Source organism: Paramormyrops kingsleyae, chromosome 13 (genome assembly GCF_048594095.1).
Source record: "Paramormyrops kingsleyae isolate MSU_618 chromosome 13, PKINGS_0.4, whole genome shotgun sequence".
NCBI classification, from domain to species: domain Eukaryota; kingdom Metazoa; phylum Chordata; class Actinopteri; order Osteoglossiformes; family Mormyridae; genus Paramormyrops; species Paramormyrops kingsleyae.
In genome coordinates, this window is record NC_132809.1 from 31,959,779 (window position 1) to 31,976,130 (window position 16,352).

A 16,352-nucleotide genomic window follows, 5' to 3' on the forward strand; every position below is an offset into this window, starting at 1 on the left:
AGGACTGTAATTATAGAGCAACTTTGTGTAAAACCATCTTGTGTTGTTTCTTTGCTGCCACTGCAATGCTTTTAGTCTATTTGGTGCTACGGTACTTAAACACCTGTTTGTCTTGTCAGCCCCAGTTCGGTCATTGAAATCAATCCTTTTGTTGCCTGTGCTCTTCCTCTGCTAGCCGTTTTGTTTTGACCCCTTGTGATACTGTTTATTTCCTTTGCTCCTGTTTTTGACCCCAATAAAAAAAACCCTTTGGTTCTCCTAACTCCTGCCCTAGAGTTCGTCAGTTTTATGTCACAACATGTGGCAATGTTTACATTGTCATTGTCTAAATTTAGACTTTTTGTTCCCGAGCCACCATTTTTCCATCAAAATTGCAGCATCAGGCAAACAGCCAAAAACTCAAAAATGTCATACTGAGACATGCACGTAGACCTGTACGATGTGCGATGTTGATATCGATGTGCATGCAACGGTCACATGGCAAAGACCGCCATAGTCAGCCGGGTTGAAATTAAGCCTGGGCAGTACCTAATTTTTCATACCATCATACTATCCACACATTGCACCACAGCACACAGTATTTTCAAAAGCAATTTTTAAATCTTAGTGATAAAATTCAGTGGTCTCAGGGGATCTAAAATACACTCACCATACTGCTAGCTGTATACCCTGTTACCGAAATACCGCCCAACGCCTATCTGAGATCATCAATAAGTTTCGTAAAGTTTACCTCTGCTGCGTTTGCATGATCTCTGCATGTCCTTTCTAAGCCAATCATCAGTGTTGTGGAAATTACTCACAAAAGAGTTCAGGTCCAGAAAATAAAAATCCAGACCAAGGTTTTGTTTCAACCACCCAGTTGAGTACTCTGTGACTGTGACTCTTTACGCTCAACTGGTTGGTTGAAACAAAAGCTGAACTTTCCATTTCTGTCTTTATTGGATTACGTTTCTCAACACTACCGATCATAATAATTTTCGTCCTTGCTGTTGGACTCACTCATAGACAGCATTCGCCTTCACCTTCCGCTGGATGGAAGTATTTTGGATTCCATAGAGATTATATTGAGCAAAGGTAATTGATTTGTCGGCAGAACACTCCACCAATTTATTTGACGGACTCTGTTCGTAAATAATTTGTATTTGGCTATCATTTTTGTTTTTTTTTGCTTAATATATATTGTAATATTTATCGAAAATCACACTGTCTACTAATTTTTCATTGAACAGGTAACAGAGACAAACTGTTAATCACTGGAATTAAAAAGATATATTCGCAGTTTCACATTCAAAGCGATAATCATATAGATCAAGCAGATTATTGATTATCGATAACAAGCTTTGGTTATTAATATTAGGTCACCTTATTGTTATTAGTTTTGGCGTCTCGCTACATCCTAGGCGTCAAGGAGACTCCTGAACCTGCCACCCCGCCTGGAGCCTTTTCAAATCCCGCCTTCATCGCGAGTCCCACCCCCCTTCCGCCGCACTTCCACGGTCGGTGGGGTTTTCTGGAGGAAGGGACGGACTCGAAATAAAAGAAGGATATAGCAGGATATCACACACTAGTGCCAGCAGTCGACAAGGTCTTTCTGCCGAATCGAGCGCTAATAAGGTCAGTGCATTTCCACGTTCCTTTTAACGGGGGAAGGCGTTGGGTGGGTCGAGTTAATAATGTGCGGCTGGGGGCGGCTGCTTAGCTGGCCATCGGCGCACGGTACCGCACAACTCAAGATCGATACTGGGTTACTGCCATTGTGTGTTAGTGGCTCCAAACGGTTATTAGGTAGCCTGAGAGCTGATTGCGATCATTATAGAGACGCGGCGGCCCTTTCTGTCTCTCTTATAGGTGTGGGCTGGCTATAGCGGGCTGCTCCGCCGCCTGTAACCCCGTCAGCCTGTAATGTGTCGGAATCCCTCCTCGCACCGTCCCCGCTCGGTTAGCTGCTGAGCTAGCAGGCTAGCCAGGCGGGCGCTCTCCTAGCGCACCTCAGCCCTCCGATGAGAGGCTTTTCGATGGGGTCTGAGCGCAGGGAGCCGCCTGGCTATTCGTAAGGCGTGCTCAAAAGGTGATGCTGTTTCGGGGCCGCAGGTTTATGACTCCGGGCCAGCAAATGGTATCGGGCTCCGGCTGCCCCGTTCTCGGGGTAGTAAGTACCCTTTTGTTTTAATAAACTTTAAAATAAATCTGCTCCGGCCATCGCGCTAGCCAATGAAAAACATCGCTGCGAGGAATATGTGTTAAACCAGCCAATGAGATTTCGGGGGAACGTGAGGCACCCGTGAAGTTAGTTCTTTGCTCCAGTTTAAATGTCAGCTGAGTGTCTGCGTCTGCAGGACATAGAGAAATACGGAGTTATTAATTACGCTTAAGATTTACTCTCCACTTTGGTGTTGGAGCCATTAATCAACCCAAAATGCACATGAGGCCACGAGGGTGGTGCAATGATGGGATAAAACTTGACAAGTTGGATTCATATCATGTGGTGTTTTAATATTTTAAAGACTTTGAAAGATTAAATATTTTGCATTTATTTTTAAGTTTTTGTGCACTGAGACTTTCCTGATTGTTATTTTCTGTTCAAAACCTGGCCTCTAGCAGCTGTAGTTGCTCTGCAGGATAATGTTTTCTATGTTTTTTTTGGACCTTAGAAACTCCACAAAAATCACCTGACATGCTGAGTGCGGTCTGTCCGGCAGACGGCGCCTTCTGACGGCGTGGGTGATGACCGCGCTGAGTGCGGTCTGTCCGGCAGACGGCGCCTTCTGACGGCGTGGGTGATGACCGTGCTCAGTGCGGTCAGTCCGGCAGACGGCGCCTTCTGTCGGCGTGGGTGATGACCGTGCTGAGTGCGGTCTGTCCGGCAGACGGCGCCTTCTGACGGCGTGGGTGATGACCGCGCTGAGTGCGGTCTGTCCGGCAGACGGCGCCTTCTGACGGCGTGGGTGATGACCGCGCTGAGTGCGGTCTGTCCGGCAGACGGCGCCTTCTGTCGGCGTGGGTGATGACCGCGCTGAGTGCGGTCTGTCCAGCAGACGGCGCCTTCTGACGGCGTGGGTGATGACCGCGCTGAGTGCGGTCTGTCCGGCAGACGGCGCCTTCTGTCGGCGTGGGTGATGACCGCGCTGAGTGCGGTCTGTCCGGCAGACGGCGCCTTCTGACGGCGTGGGTGATGACCGCGCTGAGTGCGGTCTGTCCGGCAGACGGCGCCTTCTGTCGGCGTGGGTGATGACCGCGCTGAGTGCGGTCTGTCCGGCAGACGGCGCCTTCTGTCGGCGTGGGTGATGACCGCGCTGAGTGCGGTCTCTCCGGCAGACGGCGCCTTCTGACGGCGTGGGTGATGACCGCGCTGAGTGCGGTCTGTCTGGCAGACGGCGCCTTCTGACGGCGTGGGTGATGACCGCGCTGAGTGCGGTCTGTCCGGCAGACGGCGCCTTCTGTCGGCGTGGGTGATGACCGCACTGAGTGCGGTCTGTCCGGCAGACGGCGCCTTCTGACGGCGTGGGTGATGACCGCGCTGAGTGCGGTCTGTCCGGCAGACGGCGCCTTCTGTCGGCGTGGGTGATGACCGCGCTGAGTGCGGTCTGTCCGGCAGACGGCGCCTTCTGACGGCGTGGGTGATGACCGTGCCGGCCGCATCCTCCGTTTCACTCCGTTTTTACGCGCAGTTGTAAAACTATAGCCTTCGCAAACAAAGAAGATTTAATGGGAGGGCGTACAAATTCAAGTTGCTGCCTCCCCATTTTCCGCTCCCAGAATAGCAGCCAAAGAACCAAACTGTTACACAGTAAATCCTTTATAATGTCAGGCAAGGCCGCATCCTGGGAGTCTGGCACACATATAAACAGCAGTTTCTGGTGCAGCGTACGATATACTGAGCCACAAAGGGATCACTGTGTTGTATTTTCTAATTTTGTAACGTTTCCCACATATGGGAGTCGCAGCGCTCATTCTCCGCCGTGTTCCCCTTCGCTGGGCCGCGGCGCTCCTGTTTCGGGCCGCGCCTCGGTGACAGATGCTGCCGCTTCCTGCTGCTTCTCCTGGACCCGCCTTTCTCGGCGGTTTTGCTGCTGTTGTCGTGCATCATGTCACACTTTGTCTTACGGGCTGGGCGGGATTTTGTCATATCTGGCCATTTGCTGATATTTGATATCAAGCGCATCTTCTAAGTTCATACTGTTTATGGCACTGATTTCATTCATTAGATTTTTTTTGGAGTAGTTTGTAGGCAGTGATACTGAAATGTTTCCCAATGCAACGAGCCACACCTGATATTTGGTGGCTTATAGTGGACGGCAGTCTTTTTGCAAGACGCCCAATGTGAAGTGCAAGGGTACTGAGCTGAACTTCTTAAGTAAAATATTCAGCTGTTGTAATGGGTAACGCTCTGTGTGTTTTCGATACAATCGAGAAAGTTTAGGTACGTGTGGCATGTGTTAGTGGATTCTGGCAGACGCATATTGAACGTTTTTTTTGTTTTATTACTACAGTATAGCATCATGTTTGGGGTTGATGGAGGGGTGCGGCTGGCTGAGATTAGCTGCATCGATTTTTGTCTTTTTTCCCGTCCTGTTCCTCATTCTCAGCAGTTTATCCTTCCTCTGCCCCCTCCTATCCCAGACCTCAGTGCTGACTTCGGTGCCAAAGCTTATTTGCTTGATTTAGATTCATTTCCAAAGTGTCCCGCGTTTGTTTATTGTTCCATAATTTTTGTATTTACGTGTGTGTCACGTTGGCCTTGTCTCCATCTGCCGGGAAGACTGGGGAAAACTCTTCTGATAAATCCTCATCAGTCTCACGACCTATTAGAAGCTCTGCAGCTTTCTCACCATCACCTGAGGCTGGATGATGTTTTTAAAGATTCATTGCGCCTGCGAGATGAACCGCCTGCTTTTTGGAATTGTGTCTGTACTTAAATTTTATTACAAAACCTTCATGTAAGATTTTTACTTGCTAGGAAGGTGCTTTCTGCAAGGGGAGTGGCTCTGTGGGTGGCACTGTCTCACACCTCCTGAGTTGGGAATGTGTGCATGTTGTCATTATCTCACGTGGGTTTTCTCTGGGTCCTTTTAAAATGAACACATGTAGTTTGGCTAGCTGACATTATAAATGACCTTTAGTGTACAGTTGTCTGGAGCTGAGTGCATATGCCCCGCCCAGGGTTTCTGCCCCGCCCAGGGTTTCTGCCCCGCCCAGGGTTTCTGCCCCGCCCAGGGTTTACCCCAGCTTTGAACACCATCCTGACTGGGATATGCTCCAGGCTGCAGCGGTTAGATATTGATTCGCTGGTTCTTTACTATAGTATTTGTTAAATTGATTCCTGTCCGTTATGCTTTTTTGCTTTTGGACTTCATATTCTGTGATGAAAAGCAGCCTTTACAGGTATGCAGGTTGCATAAACATTGTTGTTAATCTATCCTAACACAATGGGTATTTGTATGAAATTGAATCATTTAAAGTTCAGTTTTAATGTCTGATAAATGTACATTCCGTGTTGGATATAAAGGAAATGGTGTGTGTGTGTGTGTGTGTGTGTGTATGCGCCATACAGTAGCCTTTGCCAAAGCCGGTAGTTTTATATTTCACATGTAAGCACCATATATCTATACAGTATCTGTGAATATTATGGTCTGTTAGGTCTCCAAGATGTCTGACTGGATGTGCAGTTGTTAAGATGAATGAGCTCCCATGTCGGCGTCTTCTGCTTTCCATTCTGGCGACGGTAGGTAAGGAGCGTCCCAACGGGTGACCGGCTATTTTTGAAAGCCACGCTTGGTGACCCTCTCCAGATAAAATGGATGCCTCTGTTTCTTTGGCACCTGGCTGGCAGATGCGACGTCGATTCCAGCCTCCTTTCCATTTTCTTTCTGATTCATTATGGTGAGAGACTCTTGTGTGGTTACTATGGCGACGCCGTGTTTTCGGTAGACCGGGCGAATTACCACCCATCTGCTTCCATCTGTTGGCTACGTGTCCGTCTCGGGCGTGCAGAGGCTGAGATGTGGGTTTTTATATTGCCTTTGTACAGCCTGTAAAGAATCTAAATATTTCATAAAAAAAAATAAAAGCAGGCAGTTAATGGATTTCCTGTTGACATGTTTGCCCATAGAGCAGGGTTATTCAACTCACGGTCCTCAAGGTCCGAGCACTGCTGGTTTTCCAGCCTTCCTTTACCTGTCAGTCAGGTGTGAAGCCTCTGACCAATCAGAATCCAGTAATTATTAAACAACTACCTGGGAGAACTGAAAACACGGCCTGGATTTGGAATCGAGGTCCAGAGTTGAAAGACCCTGCCACAGAGCATGCTGTTAAATGGATGTGGTTCTGCTGGAACTAACTTTCTTTCCCTAGGTTATTACTACTGGTTGTTCAAAGCGTTTAACCGCAAGTTTCATCTCCTGGTCTCTCCTTGCATCTGCCTTCCACTTTCTGTATCTAATTCCCTCATATTTTCTCTTTGTGTCTTGATATTTCATCTGCGTGTCTGGTTGTAGTTCGCCTACCCGGTTTGAGTTCCAGCTTGACGGGCTTGTGTTTTGGTCAAGGTGAAGACATTGCCAAAGGTTTTGATCATCCCAAACATTGTGACTGGTTTTATGTGCTGTATGGAACAACTCATTTGTTCATATGGATCTTTTTTAAGTTAATCTGAAGTGACAGTTGGCCTGTGACTACCGGAAAGTAAATATTTAATACACTAAGTTCATGGAAGCAAGTTTTGCTAATCTTTCTGGGGAATTCCATCGTCAGTCCTGTGTTTTGTCTCTGTTTTGCTATAAATTTGTCTCATGGGCAGTACTGGGGATATACGGCTGTGTGGGTGAAAAGCTGCCTGAGCTTGTAAAGACCTATTTTGGGTTTGGCAGTCAGCATAGTCAATATGGAGACAAGCCGTCCATTCAGTTTATTTTATTTATTTGTTTTAGATTGAAGCAGGTGGCCCCACTGTACCTGTGATTAGAGGGTCACTGGTTCAGATCCTGCAGGCATTACTCTGCTGGCTATGTTGTAGCCTTGATCAAAGCCCTTAACCCCAGTTGCGCTGTGAGTCAAGTAGAGCTGGGATGGCAAAAAGTACCCAGTTACCCCACAGGGGTAAATTAAAGTATCACTATCTATTCCTAATATGGGCACCTTCCTGACAGTTGGGGTTGGGGGGCTTTTCCCTTGGGAATGGGCTTGATGTCGTCCTAGAAGCCTTCCCCTTGGTCACTTGCCACTCTTTTAGTTGATAACCTGTCACTTTTTATGTGGTGACTCCTTTAAAGTGACCTTTCCACAACCACGGTACACGTGAAATATTCTTATAATCGAGGGCCTGTGTGACTGCAGTGCAGAATGCGAGCAGCGGGGTCCGCGATCGTCGACGAACATTCCTGACTCGGGTCTGAGCTGGAGCTTGTGTTTGACCTCGCTGTCTGGATTAATCTGCACCAGCTGTGGTGTGTCCATGTTGTTTGCTGGGGATTCTAAGTGGGTGTTCGGGGGGGAAAATGCTTGGCTTGGCTAATTCTCTGAATTTTTTATTCCTTTGCATTTCGCTGGTCATATAGTATAGTGAAGTATAGAATCACGAATAAGCTGTGAAAATGCCTGTTTTTGTTGTATCTTTATGTATCTTCGGGGTTCATCAGCAGCAGTGAACACAGAAGGAACACAGAACTTCGCCGAAGCTTTAAGTTTGCATTTTTGCTGGACTGTTCCTATGCGGCCACAAAGCAGTGGTTACTTTTGACTCTGGGTTACTGTGTGTGTGTGTGTGTGTGTGTGTGTGTGTGTGTGTGTGTGTGTGTGTGTGTGTGTGTGTGTGTGTGTGTGTGTGTGTGTGTGTGTGTGTGTGTGTGTGTTCTGGCCCTAAAAGCCGCAGACTAGTCAGAACACTTAATGTCGCATCCACCTCAACACCAGTAACTTGCAGCAGGTAGATTGAAATTTTTGCCTTGCGTCTTTTTCTTATTTTAGCTTAGTGGTGTGTGTCCTTTACTTCTTGCATACCAATCCTTTATTTTCTTAAGGTGTGTTCCTTTGAGGCATTTATGTTTAACTGGTGTGTGTCTTTACATTAAAGGAGATTTTCAGTGGGATTTTACCCATGATTCTGGGGAAAAAAAACAAAACAATGTATTAAAACTGGGTTTATAAAAAATGCTGGCAATATATATCTGTTAAATTGGGACAGTAGTTATGATCTGATAGTCTGACAGTATCTGAATGCTGGACTAGTTTGTATGCAAGAACATACAGGAGGCTTATCGGGGCTCCGTCTTTAGGGGTCACTGGATCCTTGGGGGGCTGAAATGGCAGCGTAGGAACTGCGGCACATCCGGTAATGGGGCCGGAAAAGGCTCGGATTTTTTTTGCCCCCCCCTCCCCTTTTCCCCCGAGCGAGTATCATAGTGGCGAAAAACTCCCCTAGAGGGGAGTGCAGCTGGGGGTGGAGAAAGAATGCGGTGAATGCAATGCAAGTAGTGACTGTTGGCACTGGTGGGGCTCCTCAGCTTGTACGCAATAAGCCTTTTGCATTGAGGGTGGGGGTCTGGTTATTAAAGGGTACTGGCGGCAGCTAGGGAACGGCACGCCGCGTGTCCCCCGCCAAGCCCGCCCGCGTGTCCCCTGCCCGCCCGCCCGCGTGTCCCTACTGCTGGGCTGTGGGCGAATCGTTACATCTTTCTGTGTAAAGATTGGTGGCAAAGGGGGGATTTATTGGATACTGCTGTATATTAAATCATTTTCAGGGCCTGTTGACTAAAAGTAATTAAGATAAGGCAATAAATATACCCAGTATGTCTGAGAGCTGCTGGTGTTTAATTGTAGGTTTACCTAGTTGATACTCAGTCCATAAAAGTTTTAAGTGGCCTCCGAGAAACGAAACTGTGAAGGATAGTGTCGTTATTAAAAATGGGGTAATTGAGGGTTATGTGGGGTCCTCTGGTTGTCTTTCATTCTCTGCTCCTCGAGCAGAGCCAGATTAAAAAGATGCTTATTTAAATTGGTTAATTAGCCGCAGATGTGGGAAAGCTCGCAAGCAATATGAATTCAGGCCCCGTGTCTTTGTCTAGCCAGGCTTGAGCTGAGTCTGGAAAAACAGCAGAGTGGGAGGTATGCAGTCCTCCACGCTGTCCTCCCACGCTGTCCTCCTCAGCAGCCCTCCAACGCTGTCCTCCTCAGCAGCCCTCCAACGCTGTCCTCCTCCGCTGTCCTCCTCAGCAGCCCTCCCACGCTGTCCTCCTCAGCAGCCCTCCCACGCTGTCCTCCCACGCTGTCCTCCAACGCTGTCCTCCCACGCTGTCCTCCCACGCTGTCCTCCAACGCTGTCCTCCAACGCTGTCCTCCAACGCTGTCCTCCTCAGCAGCCCTCCAACGCTGTCCTCCAACGCTGTCCTCCAACGCTGTCCTCCCCAGCAGCCCTCCAACGCTGTCCTCCCACGCTGTCCTCCCACGCTGTCCTCCTCAGCTGTCCTCCAACGCTGTCCTCCTCAGCTGTCCTCCAATGCTGTCCTCCTCAGCAGCCCTCCCACGCTGTCCTCCCACGCTGTCCTCCCACGCTGTCCTCCCACGCTGTCCTCCCACGCTGTCCTCCTCAGCAGTCCTCCCACGCTGTCCTCCCACGCTGTCCTCCTCAGCAGCCCTCCAACGCTGTCCTCCCACGCTGTCCTCCCACGCTGTCCTCCTCAGCAGTCCTCCAACGCTGTCCTCCCACGCTGTCCTCCCACGCTGTCCTCCCACGCTGTCCTCCAACGCTGTCCTCCCACGCTGTCCTCCAACGCTGTCCTCCCACGCTGTCCTCCTCAGCAGCCCTCCAACGCTGTCCTCCTCAGCAGCCCTCCAACGCTGTCCTCCAACGCTGTCCTCCTCAGCAGCCCTCCCACGCTGTCCTCCCACGCTGTCCTCCCACGCTGTCCTCCAACGCTGTCCTCCAACGCTGTCCTCCAACGCTGTCCTCCCACGCTGTCCTCCTCAGCAGCCCTCCAACGCTGTCCTCAAACGCTGTCCTCCAACGCTGTCCTCCTCAGCAGCCCTCCCACGTTGTCCTCCTCAGCAGCCCTCCCACGCTGTCCTCCAACGCTGTCCTCCACTCTGCCCCGCCAGTGTGTTGGAATGTCGTCTTGGCCAGATGGGACCGTCTGCATGATGTACGTTTGTAAAAACATGGACGCTTACATTTTATTACCGTCCTCCTCTAAAATTGTCCTTGTATATGGGGGGGGGGAAGGCAGGGGGTGCCTGGTTGGTTTCATTTAGTTGTGTGTAACCGTACTGGGGTTGGTCTTTGACGTCTCCGTAGCCACATTGTTGGATGAGAACAAAGTTGACGTTTGGCTGTTTGTCTGTTGATCCCTATCGTTTTCCGATTTTTGTATTATGCATGGCCTCTCTGCTCCGTATCTGGGAGTGGGATGGGTCAGACTGAGGCTTTCTAAAAAGTTTTTTTTTTAAATTTTTTTAATCTATAGGCTTGGCTCTCGGGGGGGCGGCACTCACCCCCCGCCAGTCCATTAGCAGCAGGAGTCTGATGCTTTAATGCTCAATTACTTTTGCAGCACCGTGATCGTCCACCACTTGTAATGTTTGGTTAATGGTTTCTAATCTCCGTCAGCTGTAGGAAGGAGGCCCTCCCTTCTAGCTACGGATTCTCCAATAAAATCAGGCAGAATCTCCCACGGTCTAGTGTGCCCCCCCCCCCCCCCCCTCGGGCAGGATGTGGGTGACTGGGGGATCTATATGCCCTTAAAAAAAGGGAAAGCTCGCGAATGCCTGAGGCCGCGGAGATGAAGGCCACCCTGAACCTGCAGCTCTGTTGGAGCAGGGAGCCTGAGAATGTCGTAAAGGTGTCAAAGCCCCGCTTGGGACCCCCTTTGGTATGAGATCCAGAGAATGGAGGGTTTATCGTCAGCTGGAAGCTTGTAGCCTTTGGGGGTGGGCGATGTGACCTGTGTGTGGACTTCATTCCAGCGGGGGCAGCAGATGGGGTTCAGGCCTTGACAGCAGGGTAATCTGCCTGCCAGACGGGATTTGTGTGTTGATTTTCCCCATCGTGTGGAACCACGCCGTGGAGATGGAACCCCTGCATGGTTCACTGCAGGCGTCAAAGATCTAAGGGGCCGTTTGTTTCCGTTCTTCAGGGCTGTGGGTAGGGGAACGTGTCATCTATCCCTTTCTTATAATCATCAACATGTGCCCAACTGATCTGCAGTTTTACAACTATATCATCCTCCTGAGCAGTGATACCCTGTATGCGTTTCAGTAGAGGGGCCATTAAACACTGTCAGCCCTCAATTTGTTTATCCACACCAAATAAGTATACAGTGATCGTTCAGGGAGAGCAACTTGTACTAATGACTTTTCGCATGTCTAGAGGGACTGTGGTTAAAGACATTTAAATATAGTTGAGAAACTCATTCCACATGCTTTCTGGTAGCACAGATGATGGCCGTTTTTTTTCCCTCTTCCTCGTAAGAGGTTTGAGCTGACCTGTAACACTGCATGCATGGAGAAAGTGGGGATCAGTCGAGATATAATCATCAGTCTGCTCCACTGCTTTTGACAGCTCTTAGCTCTTAAGCATCTGTGTCATGGTTGCCAAAGAATTCCGGTCCTGCTGCTGATGTCCTCAGTATAACTGGGATAAACGCTGAGATGATGGGTTGTGTCACGCTGTGTGCGGACGGCTTCCAGAGTTCATTGGAAAAGTGACAGCACGCTGAGGGTGACCTCACCACGGGCTCGGCGACAGACACTGCTGTTGCGTCCTTGACGACCACCCAGCTCGCTCGTTTGTCGACACGGCAACCGAACCCGGGCTGCTCCCGCTGCCGAGAGACACCCGGTGGAAAGTTTCCAGCCTGGTAACGGATAGTTAATCTTTCCTCGTACACACTTATTCCCACATACGAGGTCCGGATTGCCTCGCGTGTTCTTGGGTCGTCTTGAAAGAGCTCATGTGCAGAGAGAGTAAATTTTGCCAGATGGGGTGCTGAATGCGCTTTTTCACCTGACAAGGTTAGGCTGTGAAATGTTACCCCCTCTGCTCTGATCGGCTTCTTATCCGCTGAATAAATGATGAGCGGCGACAGTGTGGCACCGTGCTCTGCTCCCGGCAAGACGGAGATGGACTTGCCTTCCGCATACGACACCCTCCCCCGCCCAAGGATCGGAATTCTTCTCGCAAGGTCACGGCGGCACGCTTACGATGTTTTCCTCGCCGTTTCATTACGAGATTAACAGCCCTTTTGGAATCAAGGCGGCTGGAGTTTTATTATCCTTGCCAACGCCTCTCTCTTTTTTTCTCGTTTTTTTTTCCCTACAACTCGAGTAATTGGCCTGGTAATTAGAGGCTCTGCACACAAAGGCTGTTTGTCTTTGGGCAAAATGAATTGGAACACCATCTTGATGCAGGCCTGCCTGCCAGTGCTGTGGGCTGATCGTGTGTTTCCGAGGCCTGCCTGCAGTTTCTCCCAGGTCCTCTTCGCTCGTATGAGTCTGATGGTGCTTTCATTTGAATCTCTGTGTGGGGTCCTCTTCACATCTGTGTTTGTGTGCGGCTGAAGTTTATAATATGTATAGCATAGAAAATGGAGAGCTGCAAGTGGAATGAGGCGTGGAAACATGGCAGGAGGGACTGTTGTGCAATGTCAGTCAACATTTGTTTTCACCCCATGTGACCAAGTAAAGTAACCAATGGGAAGTGGGTTAAACATACCACTGCCTGTCAGTGTGTGATCGTCCCTTGTTTCTTCCTTGTATTCTGTAATGTTGGGGGGGGGGGGGTGGTCAACTTTGGATTTGAGGTTTTTTCTTTTTTTCCTCCTTCTGGTTCCTCTCCTCCATTGTCTGGCATTCTTTCTTCTCCCAGTTTGATGATGATGATGTAGTAGTGGTGGTCCCAGTGAGTGAGAGAGAGTGAGAGAGAGTGAGAGGTTTAGCTGTCGGGAGAACTGCATGGAAAAAAACTTTTAAGAATATCCCCCCCAAGGTGCAAAGCATTTTATTTATTTATTTTTTTAAAAACAAACCTTCTCGAGTAGTTTTAAGCATGTTTCTCTGGCTTGTGAATAATGTAAGATGGGAGTTTGTCACCCCGGACAGGAATACAGTCATGGGTGCAGCTTTTTCTGTAAAGTCACCTCCTATATCAGCCAGTAAGGAACATCCAGCACTTCCTGTTACTGTCAGTGAAGTTACAGGCCCGACTTCAGAATCTGCCAGAAGAGTGAGTCAGCCCTAACGTGATCCCTGCGGAAGTAGGAGGCGCCATGGAAACGGCGGATGTCCCGCAGTGATGTTTTACCCTGTTTACAGCCGTTTGTGGGATTCTTCCTCCTTTCTGTGGATCGTGTGAGTTCCCATGCTATGCTTCATGTGGTTTGAAACCAGGGACCCCCCCCACCCCCTCCCCGGTTACCTTGGTGGCCTCTGTGCTGCAGTCCTTTGCTCTGGCCTGAGTGTATGAGACGAAGGGTTCGGATCACAGGGTTGGAAACTTTTAGCTGCTGGTACTTTGCTGCCCCCCCCCCAAAGTTGATACCATATGTAAAGTTCACAGTAGAAGTTTGGTGAAGACTTGGAATTGAATTTGAGCTACTTTCTGCTTACCACTCCTCTGTGGATGGTCTTAATCGTTTTTTGCTCGAATTTCCTTGCTGGCAGATGTTCCGTGCTGATTTGGGTTTAAACTATACTTAAAAATCAAATCCATCCCATCTATTCCACCCACAGAGCAGAAACAGAAACACGGGAATATGAGAGACCACCGAGCTTTTCCTGTTTGAGGTCTTTAGACCAGTGTAGCCAATCCGGTCTTTGGGGACCCCCAGGCAGTCGACCTTTTTGCAGGATGTGGGAAGAAGCAAAAACGAGGTCTGTCTGGGGACCCTGTGGACTGGATTTGGAAAGGCAGCTTTAGACCGACATATGTCCACGTGCGAATGTGGAGAGTGTTCTCTCTCTCTGTGGAAAATGGAGGCTCGCATGTCATGCTCACGTCGTCGTCTTGCCCGTGACCCGGATGGCCTTTCAGGCCACGTTGGCTGTTAATCGAATGACCCTGATGCGGCACGCGACAGGAGAACCGCGGACCGCTGGCGCCGTCCAACCCGGTCCAGGGAGCCGCCTTTCCAAGCCGCTAGCTGGGTGATTTATGTGCGAGAACGAGTCCATCTGGTGTCTCTTAAACCTTGGGGAATGGAAACTAGGCCACCTTTTTGTTATCATTCCGTGGCTGCCTCTGTCTCGCAGAGAACTGGCCTCACCATTGAGCTCATGAATTACTGACCTTCATAACAGCTTTCATTCATGTTGAGGTTTTGTACTGAGGCATTGAAAGGACACATTTGTTGGTTTCAAGTTGTCATACAGTTTGTGCTCAAGAAATGTAGCGTTGGGAGGGATGTGGGTAGAAGGTCAGCTTTGGTCACATGGTCACATGTCTCTCTGACCTGCCAGCAGAGAAAAGTGCAGGCAGCTTGTTCCACCAGAACAGACTATGACCGCCCCAAGGTGTTGGAGGACCCCCATAATTAAATGATTTTTAATTTTTTTTTTCTCCGATTTTTTTCTATGGGCCAAACATAAATGTCTCCGTACCTCAATGCCTCTTTTTGGGGAGCTTGTTGAGCTTATAGCACATGATCACTTGAGCCTTCCTTGCTGAATGGGACACGCCTCGTTTCAGACATTTATCCCGATGAGGCGTGACGCTGTGGGTCAACGGATGGCACAGTGCCCTCTGCTGTACGTCTGCTGGAAGATGGATGAATGTGTCAGTGTGTCAAATTACTTTTTTTTTTTCCTTCCTTCATTCAGACAATCAGACTGACATGAAGCGTTTTTTTTTTTTTTTTTACTATCAGGTATTATGACAAAAGCCTTTTGTCTATTTTTTTGCAGTGAATACAGATCTGTGTGGTCAAGTGAAAGAGAAAGCTGGGTTGATATGACCATTAAACTAAGGAAGCAGCTGTAACTGACGTTGGAATGAGTCTGCTAGTCTTATGTGAATGGAGAGGAACCTCAGGGTTGCACTAACCCTGGGAATGATGGCCCAGGAAGTGTTCCTGCCTCAGGCTTCCTGACGTCCCCCTACCTGGCTTGGCACTTGTCCCAGTCCTCCTGAGAGGTGTTTTCTGGCTCCTCATCCACCTGCTTTCTTTCTACCCTTCTGCTTCTTGGCAGTGCAGCAGTATGTCTGAGGGCAGCGTGGACCTGTGTCACTGTTTATGAGCAGTAGCGGAACGTTGTCGTGTTGTACTAAGTGTACTGTGGCATTAATTGCTCAACATGTGTCAAGAAGATGTGAGTTTTCTGTCTTCAGCCATTGTGTGTAACCGATTTAGTACTGAGTGTGGGAGGGGAGGCTGTCGCTCCTTTGTCTCCTTTGATTTTAGCTGAGGGTTTGTGGCAGCTTATCTAAATCTTCTTTGCACTCTTCAACAGACAGTAGACTGAAATCATTTTTCAAACAATTTTACTCGTTTCCGGTTTATTTACCCCACTGAGGACATTTCTTCTGATTTCACAGGCACCCATGTGACCTGTTCTCACTGAAAACTGTATGTTTTATTAAAGAAATTTGACTTCACGGGATTGGAATGATTTTTTTTTTTTTCTTTTTAAGATTTCATTTATCTTCCTGGGTGGAGAGTGTTTTTGTTTCCCTCTTCTGGTTGTAACTCTCCTCCTCATATTTCTGTTTTATTATTTATTTAGTCTGTTTTCACTGACTGACTACATTTTTACACACGAATGCTGCTACATAAAAGCTGGATAAGAGGTCTGTGGTGTCTTGCAGTCATTCTGCAAGTCCTCATATAGGGCCCAGGGAAATGCAGACACCCCCCATGTGGGTTACCGTGTTTGCCAAGTTCCACTTGTCGGGTCGTACCATAAATCAGGTGGCCCGTACCGGGGAAGCGGGGCCGAGTGCCCCGACCCGCCTCTCCAGTAGTAAATAACCGGGGTGTGTGTGATTCCCCCATTCTGCCTTTGGAGTCCTCCGCTGTGCCATCTGTTCAGGTCATGGAACTCTTTTGTCTGCCTCTGCCCCACCCGCATCTCCTCCCATGTGCTCCCCACCTCACTGCTTTCCAGAGTTCTCCTCTTCTGCGACCGGTTATACCGAATGGATATGACCCGTGTCTCGGTCCTCATCGTCACGCATGTGGTCCTGTACTTCAAATGCACACAGTTTTTCTTTTGCCCTTTTTTTTGTTCTCCACACAGATTCATTTTAGTCCTCTGTCACGTGTCCACCTCCTTTTAGGCTCTATCCACTCCTTCCCCGGCTGTTATTGTGACCCCAGGGTTTGGCGCTTGGACCATTTTCCCACATCAGCCACAGATGCAGCTGTGGGGTT

The 16,352-nt window shown here is 49.0% G+C and overlaps 1 protein-coding gene across 4 annotated transcripts in view; it reads left to right on the plus strand.

Moving 5' to 3' along the window:
- The first annotated feature begins 934 nt into the window (after window positions 1-934).
- Window positions 935-16,352, plus strand: part of ccdc102a (coiled-coil domain containing 102A) — a 65,548-nt gene continuing 50,130 nt past the window's right edge. For 3 of the 4 annotated variants that reach the window (XM_023827250.2, XM_023827252.2, XM_023827253.2), the window contains exons 1-2: window positions 938-1,074; window positions 1,377-1,614. The gene's annotated coding sequence lies outside the window, so the exon portion shown is untranslated. Of the gene's footprint in view, window positions 1,075-1,376; window positions 1,615-16,352 lie in introns of all 4 variants that reach the window. The other variant, XM_023827251.2, reaches the window with a different exon arrangement.